This window comes from Heterodontus francisci, chromosome 47 (genome assembly GCF_036365525.1).
Source record: "Heterodontus francisci isolate sHetFra1 chromosome 47, sHetFra1.hap1, whole genome shotgun sequence".
NCBI classification, from domain to species: domain Eukaryota; kingdom Metazoa; phylum Chordata; class Chondrichthyes; order Heterodontiformes; family Heterodontidae; genus Heterodontus; species Heterodontus francisci.
In genome coordinates this window covers 2,090,389-2,109,521 of record NC_090417.1, presented here as the reverse complement: position 1 = coordinate 2,109,521, position 19,133 = coordinate 2,090,389, and the positions used below count along the sequence as shown (strand labels likewise).

The window sequence follows — 19,133 nt, the reverse complement described above, 5'->3', positions numbered from 1 at the left end:
GCCCTGGTCTTCTTCAAATAGTGCCATGTGATCTTTTATATCCAGCTGTGAGAACAGACAGGGCCTCCGTTTATAGTCTTATCCAGTAGACCACACCTCCAACAGTGCAGCTCTCCCTCAATACTGCACTAGAATGTCAGCACAGACTTTATGGTCAAGACTTTGGAGTGTAACTTGAACCCACCACCTTCTCGCTCAGAGGCGAGAGTGCGAACACTGTGCCACGGCAGGCAATTTTACACATCAGAGTCAACATTTTTAACAATTGTGTGCAGTCTAAGTGTGGCATTCACTGTGTGCAGTTTTATTACAATAAACAGGTACCACATACTGCCCAGTATTCACTTTAACGACTGTACGAGCCTCTGTTCCATTGAGATGGGTATTTCAAATTATGTGTCAAATGCTCTGCGATTCAGAACACCAGAATGGCCTGAGATTTTGTCCTAGAGGATTCGTTTACAGTCAACATTTAAACCCAAATTAGGAACCTTAACTGCCACAGTAACCAGAGGGCAGTCAGTCATCGAAGCAAGTGCTATCCAGTGCCATCACATGAAGTGTTCTTTCCCGTCTGGAATCCATTCCAGCACCTTATGAGAGCACCAATCTTTATCCGTACACGCCCCGTCACAGATGTACCCCACAGCACACACTCCACTCCTCCCTCAGTGTTCATCACTTTGGCTCCCAACACATCTTGCTCGCTTTCCTTCCTACACAATGAGGGCACCTCGTACTTCCTCCATTGTTAATCAACTTGGGTTAGAGACACCTTAGTGCTGACGTGGCATGCTGATGCACCAAGGTCCTGTGCCAAGGAGCTTGTAGGCGTACAGGTCCATAATGTGAGATTCTCCACATGCTGAGCTCTTCATCGAGGCCTGGAAACTGCAGTGAAGCAAGAAGCTGAAGTAATGCTCTTCACTTCTACAAGATCATCCTAGTTCCCTCTGTGTACCTTCGACTGGCCAGGTACACAGCAGAGGCCTGGGAGCTGGCAAAACTGTACGGCGTCTGCGAGAAGGAAAAACCTTAAATGCGCGAAAGAGCATTATTTTGAAAACAAAAGGGCCAGGGTGGGGAGCGGGGGCGCAATGTGTCCTAGTTTATCAGAGCGTGGAATGTGGTAGCTCCAAGAGAAGACATCTAAATGAAGCAAAAGAACCTGCAATTCGACATGCACAAACCAGGGCCCAAAGCACCTCCGTTCAGTCCGCAAGCATGACCCTGAGCTTCTGGTTGCCTGTCATTTGAATTCTCCAACTTTCTCTCATGCTGACCTCTCTGTCTTTGGTCTCCAGCAATGCTCCAATGAAGCTCGAGGAACAACAGCACCTCATCTTTCTATTCGTTACTTTATAGCCTTCTGGACTCAACACTGACGTTAACAAATTCAGGGCATAATCTCTGCCCACTTTTTGTTTCCTTTCTCTTTGCAGTTTTCAGTCTTTCTTCCAGTTTTTCTCTTGTCATTCACACCTCCTCTAAACATATCTTTTGTTTCTTTACTTGTCCCATTACCATGTCCTTTGGCCTTGCATCACCAACTCTTTTGTCATTTAATCCCTCCCGTCTTCCACCCTATCACAGACCTTCCCCTTTTGTTCTTTTTCCACCCTCCCTGCTTTCATTTGCTTAAAACCTATCTCTAACTTTTTCCAGTTCTGAAGAAAGGTCTTCGACCTGAAACGTTAACACTGTTTCTCTCTCCACAGATGCTGCCTGACCTGTTGAGTATTTCCAGCATTTTCTCCCAAACCTCGAGCACGCCCATTCCTTCTCCCTGACCCCTGCAAAACCAGCAAGCTCTGAGATTAATAAATGTTAAATTGTTTTCAGTTCACTTGCCATTATTTGTAAATTCCACTCTTCCCTGTAGGAAATGTGAAATAACCGAAGAGAATATTCCCAGTTGCTGGTTGAAATCCTACTGTACGTTGATGGATCTACCTCTATACCTGCCCAGCCCTCCTACCTGGCCCTGACTCGGAGTTGTGAACTTTTAATTACATTAAACATGCCAGACAAGGTAACGCATTTGAAAAGATGAGCTAAATCCAGAAACAGTGATCAGATTATGCTAAACTAGGATTTGAGAAGCATGAAGATCGTGGGACAAGTTAGAGACTCGGCAGATTAACATGGTCGAACAGAGTAAAAGACAGCAGGATGAGTTTAGATTCCAACACAGTGAGTGAGCAAAGAGAAGTAAGTGTCTGCAGGAAGAGATATACACAGCTTAAGAGGAACAAGAGGAAGGAAATGGCATCCAAAGGTACTTTTCTTAAAATGTGCACTTTACCCTTACCTGTATATAGGTCTATGGCGGTCTTGGGCACTACATTGCAACTGACATGACAGAAGGGACATGGAGAAAAGGTGGGAAAATGGAGTTGATCAGCCACGATCTAATAGAACGGTGGAGCAGGCTCAAGGGCCTCTTCCTGTTCTTATGGCCCTACAAGAATTCACAGCAGCTCCTTAACAATTGAGTGGCTTTCGAGGACATTTCAGAGGGCGGTTAAAAATCAACCACATTGCTGTGGATGTGGAATCACATATAGGCCAGACCAGGTAAGGACAGCAGATTCCCTTGCTTAAAGAACATTAGCAAACCAAATGGGTCTTTCTGACAATCCTGTAGTTCCACAGTCACTGACACAAGCTTTTTCATTCCAACCTCATTTAATCAAATGAATTTAATTTCCCCAGCTATTGTGCTGGGATTTGTACTCATTTCTCAATCATTAGCCCAGGCCTCTGAATTTCTTGCCCAGTAATATTACCACTATGCTGCCATCTCCAACACACTGACACACATTGGAGACACACACACATGGGACAGCGAGGGTGATGCCTTGGGTTGTCACGTATTTGAACGAGTTGAAGTTTGTTAAGATTTTGTAATCATAAAAATTATCTGAAGCAACAAGAATAAGGAAAGAAAAATGAAAATTAAAGCTGAACATTTAATCACTTGGCCCAAGGAACAGAGACTGTGGAATGTAGATTCCCGCAAGCTGCAGATGTAAATGGATTGTTTTCAAATTTTTGTACCACAGACTGTTTAATTGTTCCTTCTGTAATTCAGTGAACACAAGAGGAACACTAGATTCTTAACAAAAGGGAGTGTAGGCTGTGGTGTCCAGCACAAAGCTGGACAGTGGATTAAACAAAATGTGCTGACCATTCAAAATTAAAAGGATCTTTTCATGCGTTTTTGTGTCAGGAATCTGTACTTAAAAGACTGGGGAGGGAGGGGATTTTCTGTCTGAAGTATGTTTCCATCTGCAGTACTTTATGAGCAAAATTTACACTGCTGCCTTGATGACCCAATGGTCGGTTTGTTGCTCAATGCAATACTGAGATTCTAAGATCAGGAAGGTTCCTGACCCGTGCCAAGTTGTGGTGGGATTTGTACTCATTTCACTGGGATGGCTGGAAAGGCACTGCAGCTCCCTTGGGATAAGGAGAGGGAAATCAGACAGTATTGTCACTCTTGATCACCATTCCCAATGGGAACGTCGGAACAGGAGATGGCCATTCAGCTCCTCGAGCCTGTTCTGCCAATCAGATCGTGACTGATCTGTACCCTAACTCCATTCACCTGCCTTGTCTCCACAACCATTTATACCCTTGTGTAGCAAAAACCTATCAATCTCAGATTTAAAATGAATAATCTATCAGCATCTCTTTGTAATTTTATACTTCCACCTACACTATTTACAATACCACCAATCTTGGTCACTGGCAAACTTAAATATATGGATCTCTATTGCACTGTCTAAATCATTAATATATATAGCACAGTTCCTTGTGGGTCACCACTAATCACTTCATCCAATTTGAGTGCAAACCTATTATCCCTACACTCTGTCTTCTGCTATCTTAACCAATCTCCTAACCAGGTCAATAATTTGCCTTCAATTCCATAAGCTTTAATTTTAGCTAAGTCTCTTTATGTGGAACCTTAACAAATGCGTTCTGGAAGTCCGTCTAAACCACATCCTGTCTATGACTTCAGCCACTACGTCAAAAAATCCAATTACATTTGTTTGAGATAACCTGCCTTTTACAAATCCATGTTGGCTTTCTCTGATCAGCTCAAATTTCTCGAATACTCAGCTACTCTGTCCTTAATTATGGATTCCATTAACTTCCCACAACAGACATTACACTAAAAGGTCTATAATTTCCCAGTTTCTCTTTCACACCTTTCTTAAATAATGGAGTTACATTTGAAATTTTCTAACCTGAAGGGGCAATTCCTTCTGTAATTTCCCCACCTACTTCCTTTAAAACCCTGGGGTGGAAACCATCAGCTCCTGGGAATTTATCCATTTTTTCGAATACTAGCCCTTGACCAGCCTTTTGCTTTCAATGGGCCCTTGATCACTATTTAATGACTTCTGATTCCCATTCAATGACCCCCTGAACACCATTTAATGGTTCCTCCCAGTCAGTGGGACCAAAGCACTTCCTGCAAAATATGCGGAGCGTGGTTCCGGAATTCTGGGCCTGTTTGTTGAACTGTAAGCGCTGTAGGAGTCCCGGGTGTCGGGATCATAATTTGCACATAGGCCCCATTGGGGAGCAGTAAACACCAAACATCACCCAGGGCTAACAGATGACAATAATGCCTTGGAATGGAAGGCAATTTCTATGGGTCTGAAACAATTCATTTATAACATGTCCTGATGATATTTCACATGAAGCCTAATCTTTTCAAAGTAGCATTGATCCCATGTTAGAAGCTGACTGGCAAGCATCCACCATGTTGGCCACCAGGTTAGCATGGCTGTGCCATAGTTTTCATCTTTCAGAAGGGTGAAGGGCCGAGGCAAGACCACCGGCATAAAGGCCTGCTACCCGACCCGAACCCGATGGGACTCGACGGCGTGTCGGGTTGGGCTGCACTTCCAGGTCCGGCATTCAGGCTCGGGTCGGACACGCTCTATCACAGGTGAGTGGTTCCAATGTTAATTTAATCTTTGGACTAGAAAGGTGGTTTTGTTAGTTATTTTAAGTTTGTGCAGATCAGCAACAAAGTGAAAAACGTAAGGTAACTGAAGGTCGGGTCAGGTCAGGTCGGGTTGGGCGGGGGAAAAAATGGAAGGGCACGGGCCGGGTTGGATGTGGTTCTGTTGGGCCTGGGTTGGGGTTTTTTTTTTGACAGACCCGAGCAGGCCTTTACACCAGCATTGAAAAGACTAGAGGAGAAGAAAATCAGAAATGACAGTAAAGAAAGTAGGTGAGATATCAGGAGAAGGTGGGAAGGTAGGATGGAGAAATATAGGGAGAAGAGGGGTTGGTGGGGTTGAGGGATATGGTGGGTAGGTGGGGATAATCCATTAAAAAGAGATGAGAGTTTTGGGAAGAATGGACTTGACTTGTTCCTAAAAAAATCCCTGCAATTGTGTTGTATATAATTTCTGCTGTGAAAGAGAATGAGGGGCCTCTGCTCCTTCTTCAATAATCATCGTAACCAATCTGTTCTTTATTTCTCCTTGAAAACTTGCCACAGGATTGTGGCTCATACACAAAAGAGATATAATATATATATTTTTTATGAGCCAAACCGCTTTGGAATTTCTACCATGACAGAAACAGTGCAACCAACAGCCAGAGAACTGTCATTATTCCTAAAACATCTGACGCAAAGAAGCTGCAGTCATCCCACTCCGAGTGTGAAAAACAAATAAAAGATGTTTGGTTACGTATCAAACTCAATAGGAGTGAAGTGGTGGGGCAGAATTCTTCTGGTCACTACGTGTTACTGATACGACAAACACTGAGATTGTTCCAGTGCAGCTGCTTTGTTTTAACATGTATACCAGTTCAGTAGAAATCACTAAGGATGACACTTGAACAAGGTGTCCGAGGAACGCAAGTGTCTTCAGGAGAGGAGAAATGGGAGAGAAACTAAACTATCTCCCAATCCTGACCAGCTACCAATGGCTGGCTATTGCACCATAGATTTACACTGTGTAATGTGAGACCTGACAACATCCCGATGTAGTGCTGAAAACTTGTGCTCCAGAACTAGCCGCGCCTTTTGCCAAGCTGTTCCAGTACACTGGCATCTACCCAACAGAGTGGAAAATTGCCCAGCTAAGTCCTGGCCACAAAAAGCGGGACAAATCTAATCCTACCAATTATCGGTCCATCAGCTGCCTCCCAATCATCAGCAAAGTGAAGGTAGGTGTCGCTGACAGTGCTATCAAGCGGCACTTACTCACCAATAACTTGCTCACCGCTGCTCAGTTTGGGTTCTACCAGGGCCACTTGATTCCAGACATTATTACAGCCTTGGTCCAAACACGAGCAAAAGTGCTGAATTCTAGAGATGAGGTGAGAGTGACTGCCCTTGACCTTAAGGCAGCATTCGACCGCGTGTGACATCAAGGAGCCCCAGTGAAACAGAAGTCAATGGGAATTGGGGGGGAAATCTCTGCTGGTTGGAGTCATATCGAGCACAAAGGATGTGCTTGTTGGTGGCCAATCATCTCAGCCCATCACCACAGGAGTTCTAGGTCCATCCATCTTCAGCTGCTTCATTAATGACCTTCCCTCCATCATAAGATCAAAAGTGGGGATGTTCACTGCCGATTACACTGGCAATGCTTCAGATAATGAAGCAGTCCGTGTGCACATGCAGCAAGACCTGGATAACATTCAGGCTTGTATGATAAGTGGCAAGCAACATACGTGTCACACAAGTGCCAGGCAATGACTATTTCCAACGACAGAAAGTCTAACCACCTCCCCTTGACATTCAACGGCATTACCATCGCTGAATTCCCCACCATCAACATCCAGGGCCCACCACTGACCAGAAACTGAACTGGGCCAGCCATATAAACACCATGGTTATAAGAGCAGCTCAGAGGCTGAGAATTCTGCGGTGAGTGGCTCACCTCCTGTGATGGAACACTCTCCACTTGCCTGGATAAGTACAGCTCCAACAACACTCAAGATGCTCGACACAATCCAGAACAAAGCAGCCTGCTTGATCGGCACCCCATCCACCATCTTCAACATTCGCTCCCTCCATCACTGATGCACAGTGGCAGCAGTGTGTACCATCTACAACAGGGTTGTCCAACATAGGCCCGTGGACCAGGATCTGTCCCGCCAAAGGTTTCCATCTGGCCCTTGGATGGACTTCACATTTGAGAAATTTCCCATTGTCGTCTTCTTATAGACAAGCTTTGTAAACAACATCACAAGTCAGTTTCACAGCTGACAGCTGCTGCATGACAGCAGTAACAGCGGTTTCCCAACTTCAGACAGATTCGGGTTTTCTGACTTTTTTTTTTTAAAAAGGCCACCGGAAAACCTCGAATCTGTCCAAAGCTGGGAAACCGCTTTTCCCGCTCCCAGCGCCTGTCAGCTGTGAAACTCAGCGCAATGTTTTTTTTAAAAACTGGCCAACCACAAAACTGCTGTGCTGAGCACTCCTGATCACTGCAACTGACAGGGAGGGAGTGGGGGAAAAGAGAGAGAGAGAGAGATGGGGAGGGGAGGAGGGTGAGAGAGAGAGAGGGGGGAACAGAGAGAAGGGAGACGGGGGGGGGGGGGGACAGAGTGAGCGGGAGCATAGAGAGCAAAAGAGGGGGGACACTGAGAGCGAAAGAGGGGGGGTGAACACCGAGAGCGAAAGAGGGGGGGGGGGCACAGAGAACGAAAGGGGGGGGGGCACAGAGAGCGAAAGAGGAGGGACAGAGAGAGCGAAAGAGGAGGGACAGAGAGAGCGAAAGAGGGGGGACACAGAGAGCGAAAGAGGGGGGACACAGAGAGCGAAAGAGGAGGGACAGAGAGAGCGAAAGAGGAGGGACAGAGAGAGCGAAAGGGGGGGGGACACAGAGAGCGAAAGGGGGGGTACACAGAGAGCGAAAGAGGAGGGACAGAGACAGCAAAAGGGGGGGGACAGAGAGAGCAAAAGGGGGGGGGACACAGAGAGCAAAAGGGGGGGGACACAGAGAGCAAAAGGGGGGGGACACAGAGAGCAAAAGGGGGGGGGACACAGAGAGCAAAAGGGGGGGGACACAGAGAGCAAAAGGGGGGGACACAGAGAGCAAAAGGGGGGGACACAGAGAGCAAAAGGGGGGGACACAGAGAGCAAAAGGGGGGGACACAGAGAGCAAAAGGGGGGGGACACAGAGAGCAAAAGGGGGGGGACACAGAGAGCAAAGGGGGGGGGGGACACAGAGAGCAAAGGGGGGGGGACACAGAGAGCAAAGGGGGGGGGACACAGAGAGCAAAGGGGGGGGGACACAGAGAGCAAAGGGGGGGGGACACAGAGAGCAAAGGGGGGGGACACAGAGAGCAAAGGGGGGGGGACACAGAGAGCAAAGGGGGGGGGACACAGAGAGCAAAGGGGGGGGGACACAGAGAGCAAAGGGGGGGGGACACAGAGAGCAAAGGGGGGGGGACACAGAGAGCAAAGGGGGGGGGGACACAGAGAGCAAAGGGGGGGGGGACACAGAGAGCAAAGGGGGGGGGGACACAGAGAGCAAAGGGGGGGGGGACACAGAGAGCAAAGGGGGGGGGAAACAGAGAGCAAAGGGGGGGGGACACAGAGAGCAAAGGGGGGGGGGACACAGAGAGCAAAAGGGGGGGACACACAGAGAGCAAAAGGGGGGGGACACAGAGAGCAAAAGGGGGGGGACACAGAGAGCAAAAGGGGGGGGACACAGAGAGCAAAAGGGGGGGGGGGACACAGAGAGCAAAAGGGGGGGAACACAGAGAGCGAAAGGGGGGAAACACAGAGAGCGAAAGAGGGGGGAAACACAGAGAGCGAAAGAGGGGGGACACAGAGAGCAAAAGAGGGGGGACACAGAGAGCAAAAGAGGGGGGACACAGAGAGCAAAAGAGGGGGGACACAGAGAGCAAAAGAGGGGGGACACAGAGAGCAAAAGAGGGGGGACACAGAGAGCGAAAGAGGGGGGACACAGAGAGCGAAAGAGGAGGGACAGAGAGAGCGAAAGAGGGACAGAGAGAGCGAAAGTGGAGGGACAGAGAGAGCGAAAGTGGAGGGACAGAGAGAGCGAAAGAGGAGGGACAGAGAGAGCGTAAGAGGAGGGACAGAGAGAGCGTAAGAGGAGGGACAGAGAGAGCGAAAGAGGAGGGACAGAGAGAGCGAAAGAGGAGGGACAGAGAGAGCGAAAGAGGGGGGACAGAGAGAGCGAAAGAGGGGGGACAGAGAGAGCGAAAGAGGGGGGACAGAGAGAGCGAAAGAGGGGGGACAGAGAGAGCGAAAGAGGGGGGACAGAGAGAGCGAAAGAGGGGGGACAGAGAGAGCGAAAGAGGGGGGACAGAGAGAGCGAAAGAGGGGGGACAGAGAGAGCGAAAGAGGGGGGACAGAGAGAGCGAAAGAGGGGGGACAGAGAGAGCGAAAGAGGGGGGACAGAGAGAGCGAAAGAGGGGGGACAGAGAGAGCGAAAGAGGGGGGACAGAGAGAGCGAAAGAGGGGGGACAGAGAGAGCGAAAGAGGGGGGACAGAGAGAGCGAAAGAGGGGGGACAGAGAGCAAGGACGGCATGAGTGGAACAAAACAGAGGGGAGAGATAGAAAGAGGGAGGAAGAGAGGGAGAAAGAGTGATCAAGATCACTCCTGACAAATGGATATCTATCTGGAATATTCCGCATCACTACAAGAAGTGTGTGGGCAAACATTGACCACTTGTGCGAGCAAACAAAATGCCAGGTGTTTCATTAAATCAGTGTCTAACATCGTGATGAGAAAGTAAGTCAATAAATTCATCTTCTCAATTCAAACTTCTTTACAAAAATGCACATTCGTTGTTTTGATTAATACTAAGATACATCTAAGACAAAAATTGTCATGTGGCACACCCCCAAAACCGCAAAGGTTGGACGACCTGATCTACAAGATGCACCTCATCAACTCCTTCGACAGCACCTTCCAAACCTCTCCTACCTAGAAGAACGAGGGCAGCAGATAGATGGAAGCACCATCACCTGCAAGTTCCCCTCCAAGTCACACACCATCCTGACTTGGAAATATATCACCGTTCCTTCACTGTTCTGGGTCAAAATCCCTAAATCTCGAACAGCACTACACCAGATGCACTGCAGCGGTTCAAGAAGGTGGCGCACCACCACCTTCTCGAGGGCAATTAGGGATAGGCAATAAATGCTGGCGTGAATAATATGAAAAAAATGTGCTTAAATAAAGGACTACAAATGCCGAACATGAATAAAAACAGGGAATGCTGGAAATACACAACAGATCTGACAGCACCCAAAAGAGAAAGGGCAGGGAATGACTTTTTGATGGCTGAGAGATAACTCAGCATTTCAGGAAGTTGGAAAAGGATAGACGGAGTATGGGGGAAATAGAAGAGAATCAACAGACAATCACCAGGCAAAGAATGTAAATGGATTAAAAGAGCTACAAATCGTTTAATAGAACGCTGTTAAATGAGAGAAAAGATGGTCAGTAAGACAAGGCAGCCACATAAAAATTAGCCAAAAATATGTGCACAGAGGAGGGCAAAGACTTAGAAACGTTGTGACACATGAGGCCATTCGAACCATTGTAACTGTGCTGACTGATGAAGAGCCATCCAGCCCTAAAGAGTGCAGCCCAATAATCCAGGCTCACACACCAGTGTAGTTGTAGTACTGAGGAATTGCAGCACTGCTGGAAGTGTCGTCTTTCGGATAAGGGCTGGAACTGAAGTGTCCGCCCCCTCAAATGGATGTAAAAAGTCCCATCGCACTATTTTGAAGCGGAGTAGGGTCGCAGTCCCCAGTGTCTTTCCATGGAGTAGAAAAGGACCACAGAGGGCAATACTGCCAAATTCACTGCTGACCTCGCTCCACGTCCATAGGAGTAGGTGGGTAGCAGTCAGGAACAGGGCTCTCAGTCTCACTTTTCCCCTCTCTAAACCAAGGCCCACTGCATTTACCCAGGTCGATAGCAACTAACTCAGAGCAAGAGGTGAAGCTAGACTTTTCTCGCATTTCATAAACACTGAAAGTTCCACGGCTGTCGATGATATTTCTTTAGACCACCCTTGGGCTGGCAGGTGGCAGATGAAGTTCAATTGTACGACACAGCATATGGGGAATTTGAAACATAGTGTGTGGTGAGTGCAGCATGTTCAAGAGGAACTACGGTTCCCAAAGCTCTCCACCACTGGGGTTTCCTCACTTCGTGCCTGGGTCTGATGTAAACTAATTGATTGCTAAGATTAGTCAACAAGTCCATTATCATTGTATCATGTGATGATCAGGATGGTAGAAGGCAATCAATCTAGCAATTCCACTGTTCCCATCCAATAGCCGGACATAGTATTACAGTGTAAAGTGGTGAAAGGGGTTTTCTCCCCTTGTAAATAGCTTGTGACAATCATAAAACTGATGAACTCATAAACTGTATGATCACCACAAGCTGCGGACAGGTTAATGCTACACTGCTGCTCCCTTTAAGTCTTTCTGTGAGCCCCCCGTAAGTTTGTAACTGCAGGCACGCCCACGGATTGAGAGCTAACACTATGCAGTGTCGGTGCAGCCAATACTCTCCGCTACCTCGACAGTTTATTCTTCAGGAGAAGCAGCTGAACACACAACTGATGTCAACCAGCGTCCCCAGTTGCTTGGCAATGCGAGCGGATGCCAGGATACAGAATACAGATTGCCTGCCAGTTTAAACGTCAGCTGCTCAGCAGAGAGAGAGAGAGGGGAGATCAGAGAACCTGTCTCAGGATGGGGGACACAAGTTTAGTGCCAATATCAGCACACAGTAGAGAATAAAGAGGGGAAAACTAGTTCAACAGCATTTACACTGGCAAGCTTGATCTGGAACACAGCCAAGAGTGCACTCTTGGACTTAGCTCTGTCATTTGTGTAAGCTCTTCCATATCACATAGCTCTTATACATCACTTGCTGAAAGCACAAATCAAAGGGACAAATAAATATTAGGGGCACCATGGACACATGAGGAAGGTCCTCAGTTTGATCCCAGTGTGTGTTGCGGTAGCTGCTGCCAGTTAGAAACTGACAATAAACACAGGGATTGCAGTGGGTAAAGGGGAGCATTAACCAGCTCCTGACCGTAGTTCAATGACCTCTGCTGGGCACTACATGTTATATAGACATATGACAAGGACATCAGGTTCAGTGTACAGGCCTCCTCTTCCTCCATCACTTTCACTTACCATTACCAAATAGCCTATGGACATTCATTATATACTTTTAAATCAGTAGAACTGAAAAACTTAGGGAAATGGAACGATGTCAAACTATATAGGCAGGGGGCGCTAAATATATAACCCGGGGGAAGTGTTTGATGCAACAGTGTAGAGTAAGCTTTACTGTGTATCTAACCTATGCTGTACCTGCCTTGAGAGTGTTTGATGGGATAGTGTAGAGTGAGCTTTACTGTGTATCTAACCCATGCTGTACCTGCCTTGAGAGTGTTTGATGGGATAGTGTAGAGTGAGCTTTACTGTGTATCTAACCCATTTTTTCTTTTGAGAGAGCTTTATTCTGCATCTAACCCCTTTTTTTGATACTATTTATGTCGAGGGGGCCTTTATGTATCTAACCCCGTGCTGTACCTGTCCTGGGAGTGTTTGATGGGGACAGTGTCGAGGGAGCTTTACTCTGTATCTAACCCCATGCTGTACCTGTCCTGCAAGTGTTTGATGGGGACAGTGTAGAGGGAGCTTTACTGTGTATCTAACCCATGCTGTACCTGTCCTGGGAGTGTTTGATGGGGACAGTGTCGAGGGAGCTTTACTCTGTATCTAACCCCATGCTGTACCTGTCCTGCAAGTGTTTGATGGGGACAGTGTAGAGGGAGCTTTACTGTGTATCTAACCCATGCTGTACCTGTCCTGGGAGTGTTTGATGGGGACAGTGTCGAGGGAGCTTTACTCTGTATCTAACCCCATGCTGTACCTGTCCTGCAAGTGTTTGATGGGGACAGTGTAGAGGGAGCTTTACTGTGTATCTAACCTATGCTGTACCTACCTTGAGTGTGTTTGATGGGACAGTGTAGAGTGAGCTTTACTGTGAATCTAACCCGTGCTATACCTGCCTTGGCAGTGTTTGATGGGACAGTGCAGATGGAACTTTACTCTGTATCTAACCCAGGCTGTACCTGACCTGGCTGACACTGGTGCCTCACTGGCTGACAGTGGTTCCAGCAATAACATCTACTACTTAAAAATAAAGGCTCGGGAAAGAAAAACAGAACTTGTTGAACCCTGACTCAGGTCTGCAATCTAGTGATTGATGGCTTTGCAGTATGCACCACTTTGAACTGCTGCCCATGAGGAATTTTTGAATGCTACAAAGATCTCTACCGAGCTTCAGCTATTCGCAATTAATAGGAAGCTGTTCTGTTCAAACTCACAGACAGAATCAGCACAAACTCATCCCCTCGCCAAGTAATACAATATTCAATGCAAAAAAACGCACAGATCTTGATGAATGGGAGAGATACCAAAAACAGCAAAGGATAACAAAACGAATAGCTTGTTCTCTGCCTCACTTTCCTCTTTTAAGCTGCTCCTTAAAACTGACCTCTTTGACCATCTTTGGTCATCTGCCGCTCAATGAGATCATGGCTGATCTGTGACCTAACTCCACATACCCACCTTTTCCCTATATCCCTTAATACCTTTGGTTAACAAAACATCTATCAAACTAAAATTTTAAATTAACCATTGATCAAGTATCAATTGCCATTTGTGGGAGAGTGTTCCAAACCTCTAACACCCATTGTATGTAGAAGTGTTTCCTAATTTCACTCCTGAAAGGTCTGGCTCTAATTTTTAGACGATGCTCCCTAGTCCGAGAATCCCCAACAAGTAGAAATAATTTCTCTCTATCTGCCCTATCTGTTAATACCTAGAAAATTTCAATCAAATCACTCCTTACCTGTCTAAATTCCAGGGAATATAATCTTTCCTCGTAATTTACTCTTGGTGTCCAGGTATCATTCTGGTAAATCTACACTGCGCTCCCTCCAAGGCCAATATATCCTTCCTAAGGTGTGGTGCCCTGAACTGCTCACAGTATTCCAGGTGTGGTCTAACCAAGGTTTTGTATAGCTGAAGCATGACTTCTACCCCCTTGTTTTCTAGTCCTCTGACCTTTTAATGACCAGACACCCAAGCTTCTTTAGACCTCCACTGTTTCTAGCTTTTTACCATTTAGAATGTATTCTGTTCTATCCCTTTTAGGTCTACGTGCCTACATTGATATCCATTTGTCACAGTTTAGCCCATTCACTTAATCTATCAATATCTCTTTGTTGCTTACAATGCCAGCTATCTTTGTCTCATCGGCAAATGTGGATTACTGTCTTTCCATCCCATCATCTAAGTCGTTAATAAATACGGTGAATAGTTGAGGCCCAAACACAGATCGTTGTGGGACATCACTAGTCACATCCTCCCAATCAAGACTACCTGCCCATTATCCCTACTCTCTGTCTCCTACCACTCAGCCAATTTCCTGAGCAGATCAATAATTTGCCTTCAATTCCATGGGCTTCAGCTTTCACTAACAGTCTTTTATGAAAAGCTTTATCAAATGCTTTCTGGAAGTCCATATAAATAATAGATATTCATTCCCATGTCCACTACTTTAGTCATCTCTTGAAAAAAATTCATCAAGTTTATCAGGCATGACCTACCCTTTACAAATGCATGCTGGCTCTCAGGGATCAGCTGAAAATGTTCAAGGTGTTTAGTCATTCTATCCATAATTATAGACTCTAGTCATTTCCCGACAACAGAAGTTAGACTATTTTAAATAGTGGAATAACAGGCAATTTTCCAGTCTAAAGGAATGGTTACCAAATCAAGAAAACTTTGCAAGATTATAGTTAGGGAATCTGCAAAGTTCTCACTTACTTCTGTTAAAACTCTGTGATGCAAACCATCTGGTCCTGGGGCTTTGTCACTCTTCAGTGCTATTATTTTCTTCATTCCGGTTACTTCATTTCTCTTAATTTTGGTGAGTCCCCGCGCCCAATTTAATATTAGTTTCCTAAGGATGGTCAGCATGCTTACGTCTTCCTCTACTGTAAATACTGACGGAAGTAATTATTCAACATATCCGCCATTTCCATATCATTGACAACACCATTATCAGTTTCCAAGGGATCACATTGCTCCTGATCACCTTTTTCCTAATAGAACAGTCTAAGTTTTTTTTATTGATATTGATATCCCTTGAAAGTTTCTTTTCATACTCCCTTTTTGTAGCTTGCACCATCTGTTTTGTCACCCTTTGCTGTTCTTAGTATCACTCCCGTTCGTCCAGATCTGTGCAATTTTTGGAATTCTTGTATGCTTTGTCTTTTAGTTTATTAGGTGTCAAATTTTATTTGATAATGCTCCTGTGAATTGCCTTGGAATATTTACCGTGTTAAAGATGTGATATCTATCCAAGTTATCATTGCGAATTTTTGTTCTCACTCACCAGTCAATGGTAGAAGTGAGCGACGAGCAGAATTTGTTCAATTCTTGTCACAGCGAGATTGAAGAGAGCATCCTACGAGTCTTGTGCTGTCGTCAAATCTTAAAATCTGAATAGTCATTGAGAACAGGAAGATTGCTTGACACTGAGACCTGCCACACAATTGGTTATCTGATCTGGTGAAACCACCAATCAGATAATGACCAGATAATTTGTTTATTGTGATTTCTGGATTAGCCAGGACACCAGAAGACCTCCCTATTCTTCTTCAAATAGCGCCCTGCACACTTTTACGTCCACCTAAGAGTGCATACGGTTTAATATCTCATCCAAAATATAGCTCCTCGGACAGTGCAGCACTCTCTCAGTGTTGCACTTGAATATCAGCCAAGATTATGTGCACAAGTCCTGGGTCTGAGCTGGAACCCACAAGCTTCTGACTCCGAGACTGGAGTGCTATCCACTAAGTCGGGTGTCAAGCCTGCCTCCAGCTATTTTGGCCCCTGTCTTGTTTTAAATTTGGCACAAGAGGAGTTTAAATCAGCTGAAATCCAACATCCCCACTTCCCGCTGTAAAAACAAACTGAATATTACACACGTGAGTTGGCAGCAGTTATAAAAGTCCCCTCCCGATGAGCTGCTCTCATGCTGGGCTTGCTCAAGCACTTGCAAATTATCTGCCAGTATAAACTGGCAACCTGAGCGCTGAACCTCAGCCATTCTCCAATCTCCTTATCCGGCCAGTGCTGAATTGTCCTGTCCCTGACTTGAACGCAGTGAGTAGAATGATAGAATCATACAGCACAGGAAGAGGACATTAGGCCCTTCCTGCTTGTGCTAGCTCTTTGAAAGAGCTATCCAATTCGTCTTCCCATAGCCTTGCAACCTTTTCCTTCTGAACTACCTCTCCAATTCCCTTTACAAGTTACCATTGAATCTGCTTCCACCACCCTTTCAGGCAGCGCATGCCATGAACATTTTTCTTTGAATCTTGATTTGTGTGTGATTTAAAGCAGAATTAATTTTTGCTCCATCATGAGAGTGGACAGTGGAGCTCGGTTGAAAAAAACAGGAGCAAGCAAAGGGAGAATGTACAGAGACGACAAGTCGAGGGGAAGAGAAAACAGCACTAGATGGAACAAAATTACATCGAATTTATAGTCTAGAAACAGGTCCATGAAAGTGTTTATGCTTCTCCCACCCCTCTTCACTTCACTTCACCCTATCAGCATATCCTTCCATTCCTTTATCCTTCATGTACTTATCTAGCTTTCCTTAAATGCATCTATACTGTTCACCTCAACCACTCCATGTGGTAGTGAGTTCCACATTCTCACCACTCTTTGGGTAAAGGGATTTCTCCTTATTTTCCAATTGGATGTATTGGCGATTATATTGTATTTATAGTCCCTAACTTTTTTGTCTGTCCCACAAGTGGAACCTTTCAACCTCCGTCAGGTCACCGTTCAGTCTTCTCGTTTCATTTTCAGTGGGTCTGGGTACAAGCAAGCGGGCACACTATTCAAAACCATGTTCACAGTCACCACATCTCAGTTAATCTGAGGGGAAGGGATGAATCAGTCAGAGGGGAATCCTTACTGGTGATTTGCTCATTTCTTTAAAGCATGCCTAGAAAAGCTATTAGTAAAGGGCAGCCTGACGAATGAAGCAGTGTCAGCTAACAGGATACATGTAGCATCAAGCTACGACTGCCAAATGATCCACCAGCCCAGGACAAGCACACAGTGCCCACTTGCACCCGAACCAGCTGGCTTAGTCTTAGTTCCGAAGCTCGCAACTCTGCGAGCCAGAAAACAAATATAAACAGGGTCTCCCTGTCTGAACTCCAGCTCTGTCCAGTCTCTCACATGTGGAGTGAGATGTGCTTTCTCCATTGAAATATGATAACCTATTTTTTAATGCACCGCACTCTTTAAAAAAACTTAAACCCTGCTCCCAGTGCTTCAGTGGGTATGCAATCAATCTCACTCTCACTGATCATAGATCTCACTCTTCTCTGATGCTAGCACCTCTGCACTTAAAGTTCAGGAATATATCTCACACTCAAGAGCTGTTCCATAGCGAAATACAGAAGGATGGCTTTTTGGCAGATCCGGTGGTTTAGAGTGGCTGCACAAGACAAGTGTTGTTTCTCCAACATGGAATCTCAGGCTCTTTCCTGCTGTTCTTGCGTCGTATTCGGTGAATTGAGCCATGTTTCTGTGAAAACCCGTACGACAGTGACCCTGCTGGATATACAATGAGGCTTCTATCCTCTTCAACCAAGGCTGCTTGAGATTTCTGATGACTGAATAAGAACAATTCCTTTTTTATTACGTGGGATTCCGGGATATGTCACTGGCATTAGGGGATCACGTCCTGTGATTCTTCCTTTTTTCTATAAGAACTAAAAGTCAGCGGCCTTGACACTTGAATAAGGTTAATATCAGGCAACCTAATGTTCATTCTTTCTCGATCTCACACAAGATAAACATTGCTGAAAACAGAGACCTGTTGTCGAAGCTTTTCGTCTTGCGCTCATCAGGACAATACGCAAGAATAACCAATGTAAGGCAAACAACAACTTATACTGCATGAGAAGAGAGTGCTGATTGGTTGGCAAGTGAACTCTGATTGGTAGAGATGTTGCCATGGAGAATGCACCAGTTTACTGTGACTGACAGTTAACTGCCAAGCTTTGTTTGAAATTTAAACCAGGTAGCTTGACTCTGATTGGTCAAGGCATTGCCCTGAGGAACGAACCAGCAAATGGCTGTCACTTATTTTGTTCAGCTGAAACGGGCGCAATGTGTGTACATGTTCTTTCTGTCTACGAAGAACAGGGCCCTGTGTATTAGTATATGTAGCATCCATTACGCGCAAATGCACCACACTGTGAGCCCTTCTGACAATCTTAAATTGGTTTTGAGCATAATTCTTAGCACACTGCGGGTTGTTTAGCAAATATTATCCAAATGCGGAATCATATCTAATGTTGGACACTGTGTTTTGAGTTTTGCAAGCACGGGTTGTTTGGGTACAGCGGCCTGTACCTTGCCTATTGCGAACAGCGGAAAGGAACATGTTGTTTGATACAATCCGCCAGTCTTTGGGACATACAGCCTATATACCTAGCATCACAGTGGCATTGAAATTCATATATCACATTACTCATTTATGTATTTATGTGATAGGCAGGATGTCTTTTTGGCTTGACAGCAGCACCTGTTAATGACAAACACCACACGTGTAGCTATGGCATAGTAGCAGCATGATACAGCTAGCTTTACCTGTTGCTCAAATTTTTGGGATACATTACCCTTCCAAGGTAGTCTGAGGTAGACTGGGCACTTTTCAGGGCCGAAAATGATGGCCTTAGGCCCAGTCATAATTTTGTCTGATATACAGCGAGAAATGATCTGATCAGGATAGCCATTGTCACGCAGGATGTCTTTGATTCACCCTATTTCAGCATCAAGCTTTCATTCCTCAGGGCAATGCCTTGAATAGAGTCAAGCTGCCTGGTTTAAATTTCAAACAAAGGTTGGCAGTTAACTGTTACTCACCATAAACTGGTGCATTCTCCATGGCAATGCCTCTACCAATCAGAGTTCACATGCCAGCCAATCAGCACTCTCTTCTCATGCAGAAGTTGTTGTTTTCCC

General features: G+C 45.7%; 1 protein-coding gene across 2 annotated transcripts in view; it reads right to left on the bottom strand.

Moving 5' to 3' along the window:
* LOC137357265 (bone morphogenetic protein 1-like) overlaps positions 1–19,133 on the bottom strand; it is a 126,380-nt gene that overhangs the window by 90,835 nt on the left and 16,412 nt on the right. The window lies entirely within an intron of this gene.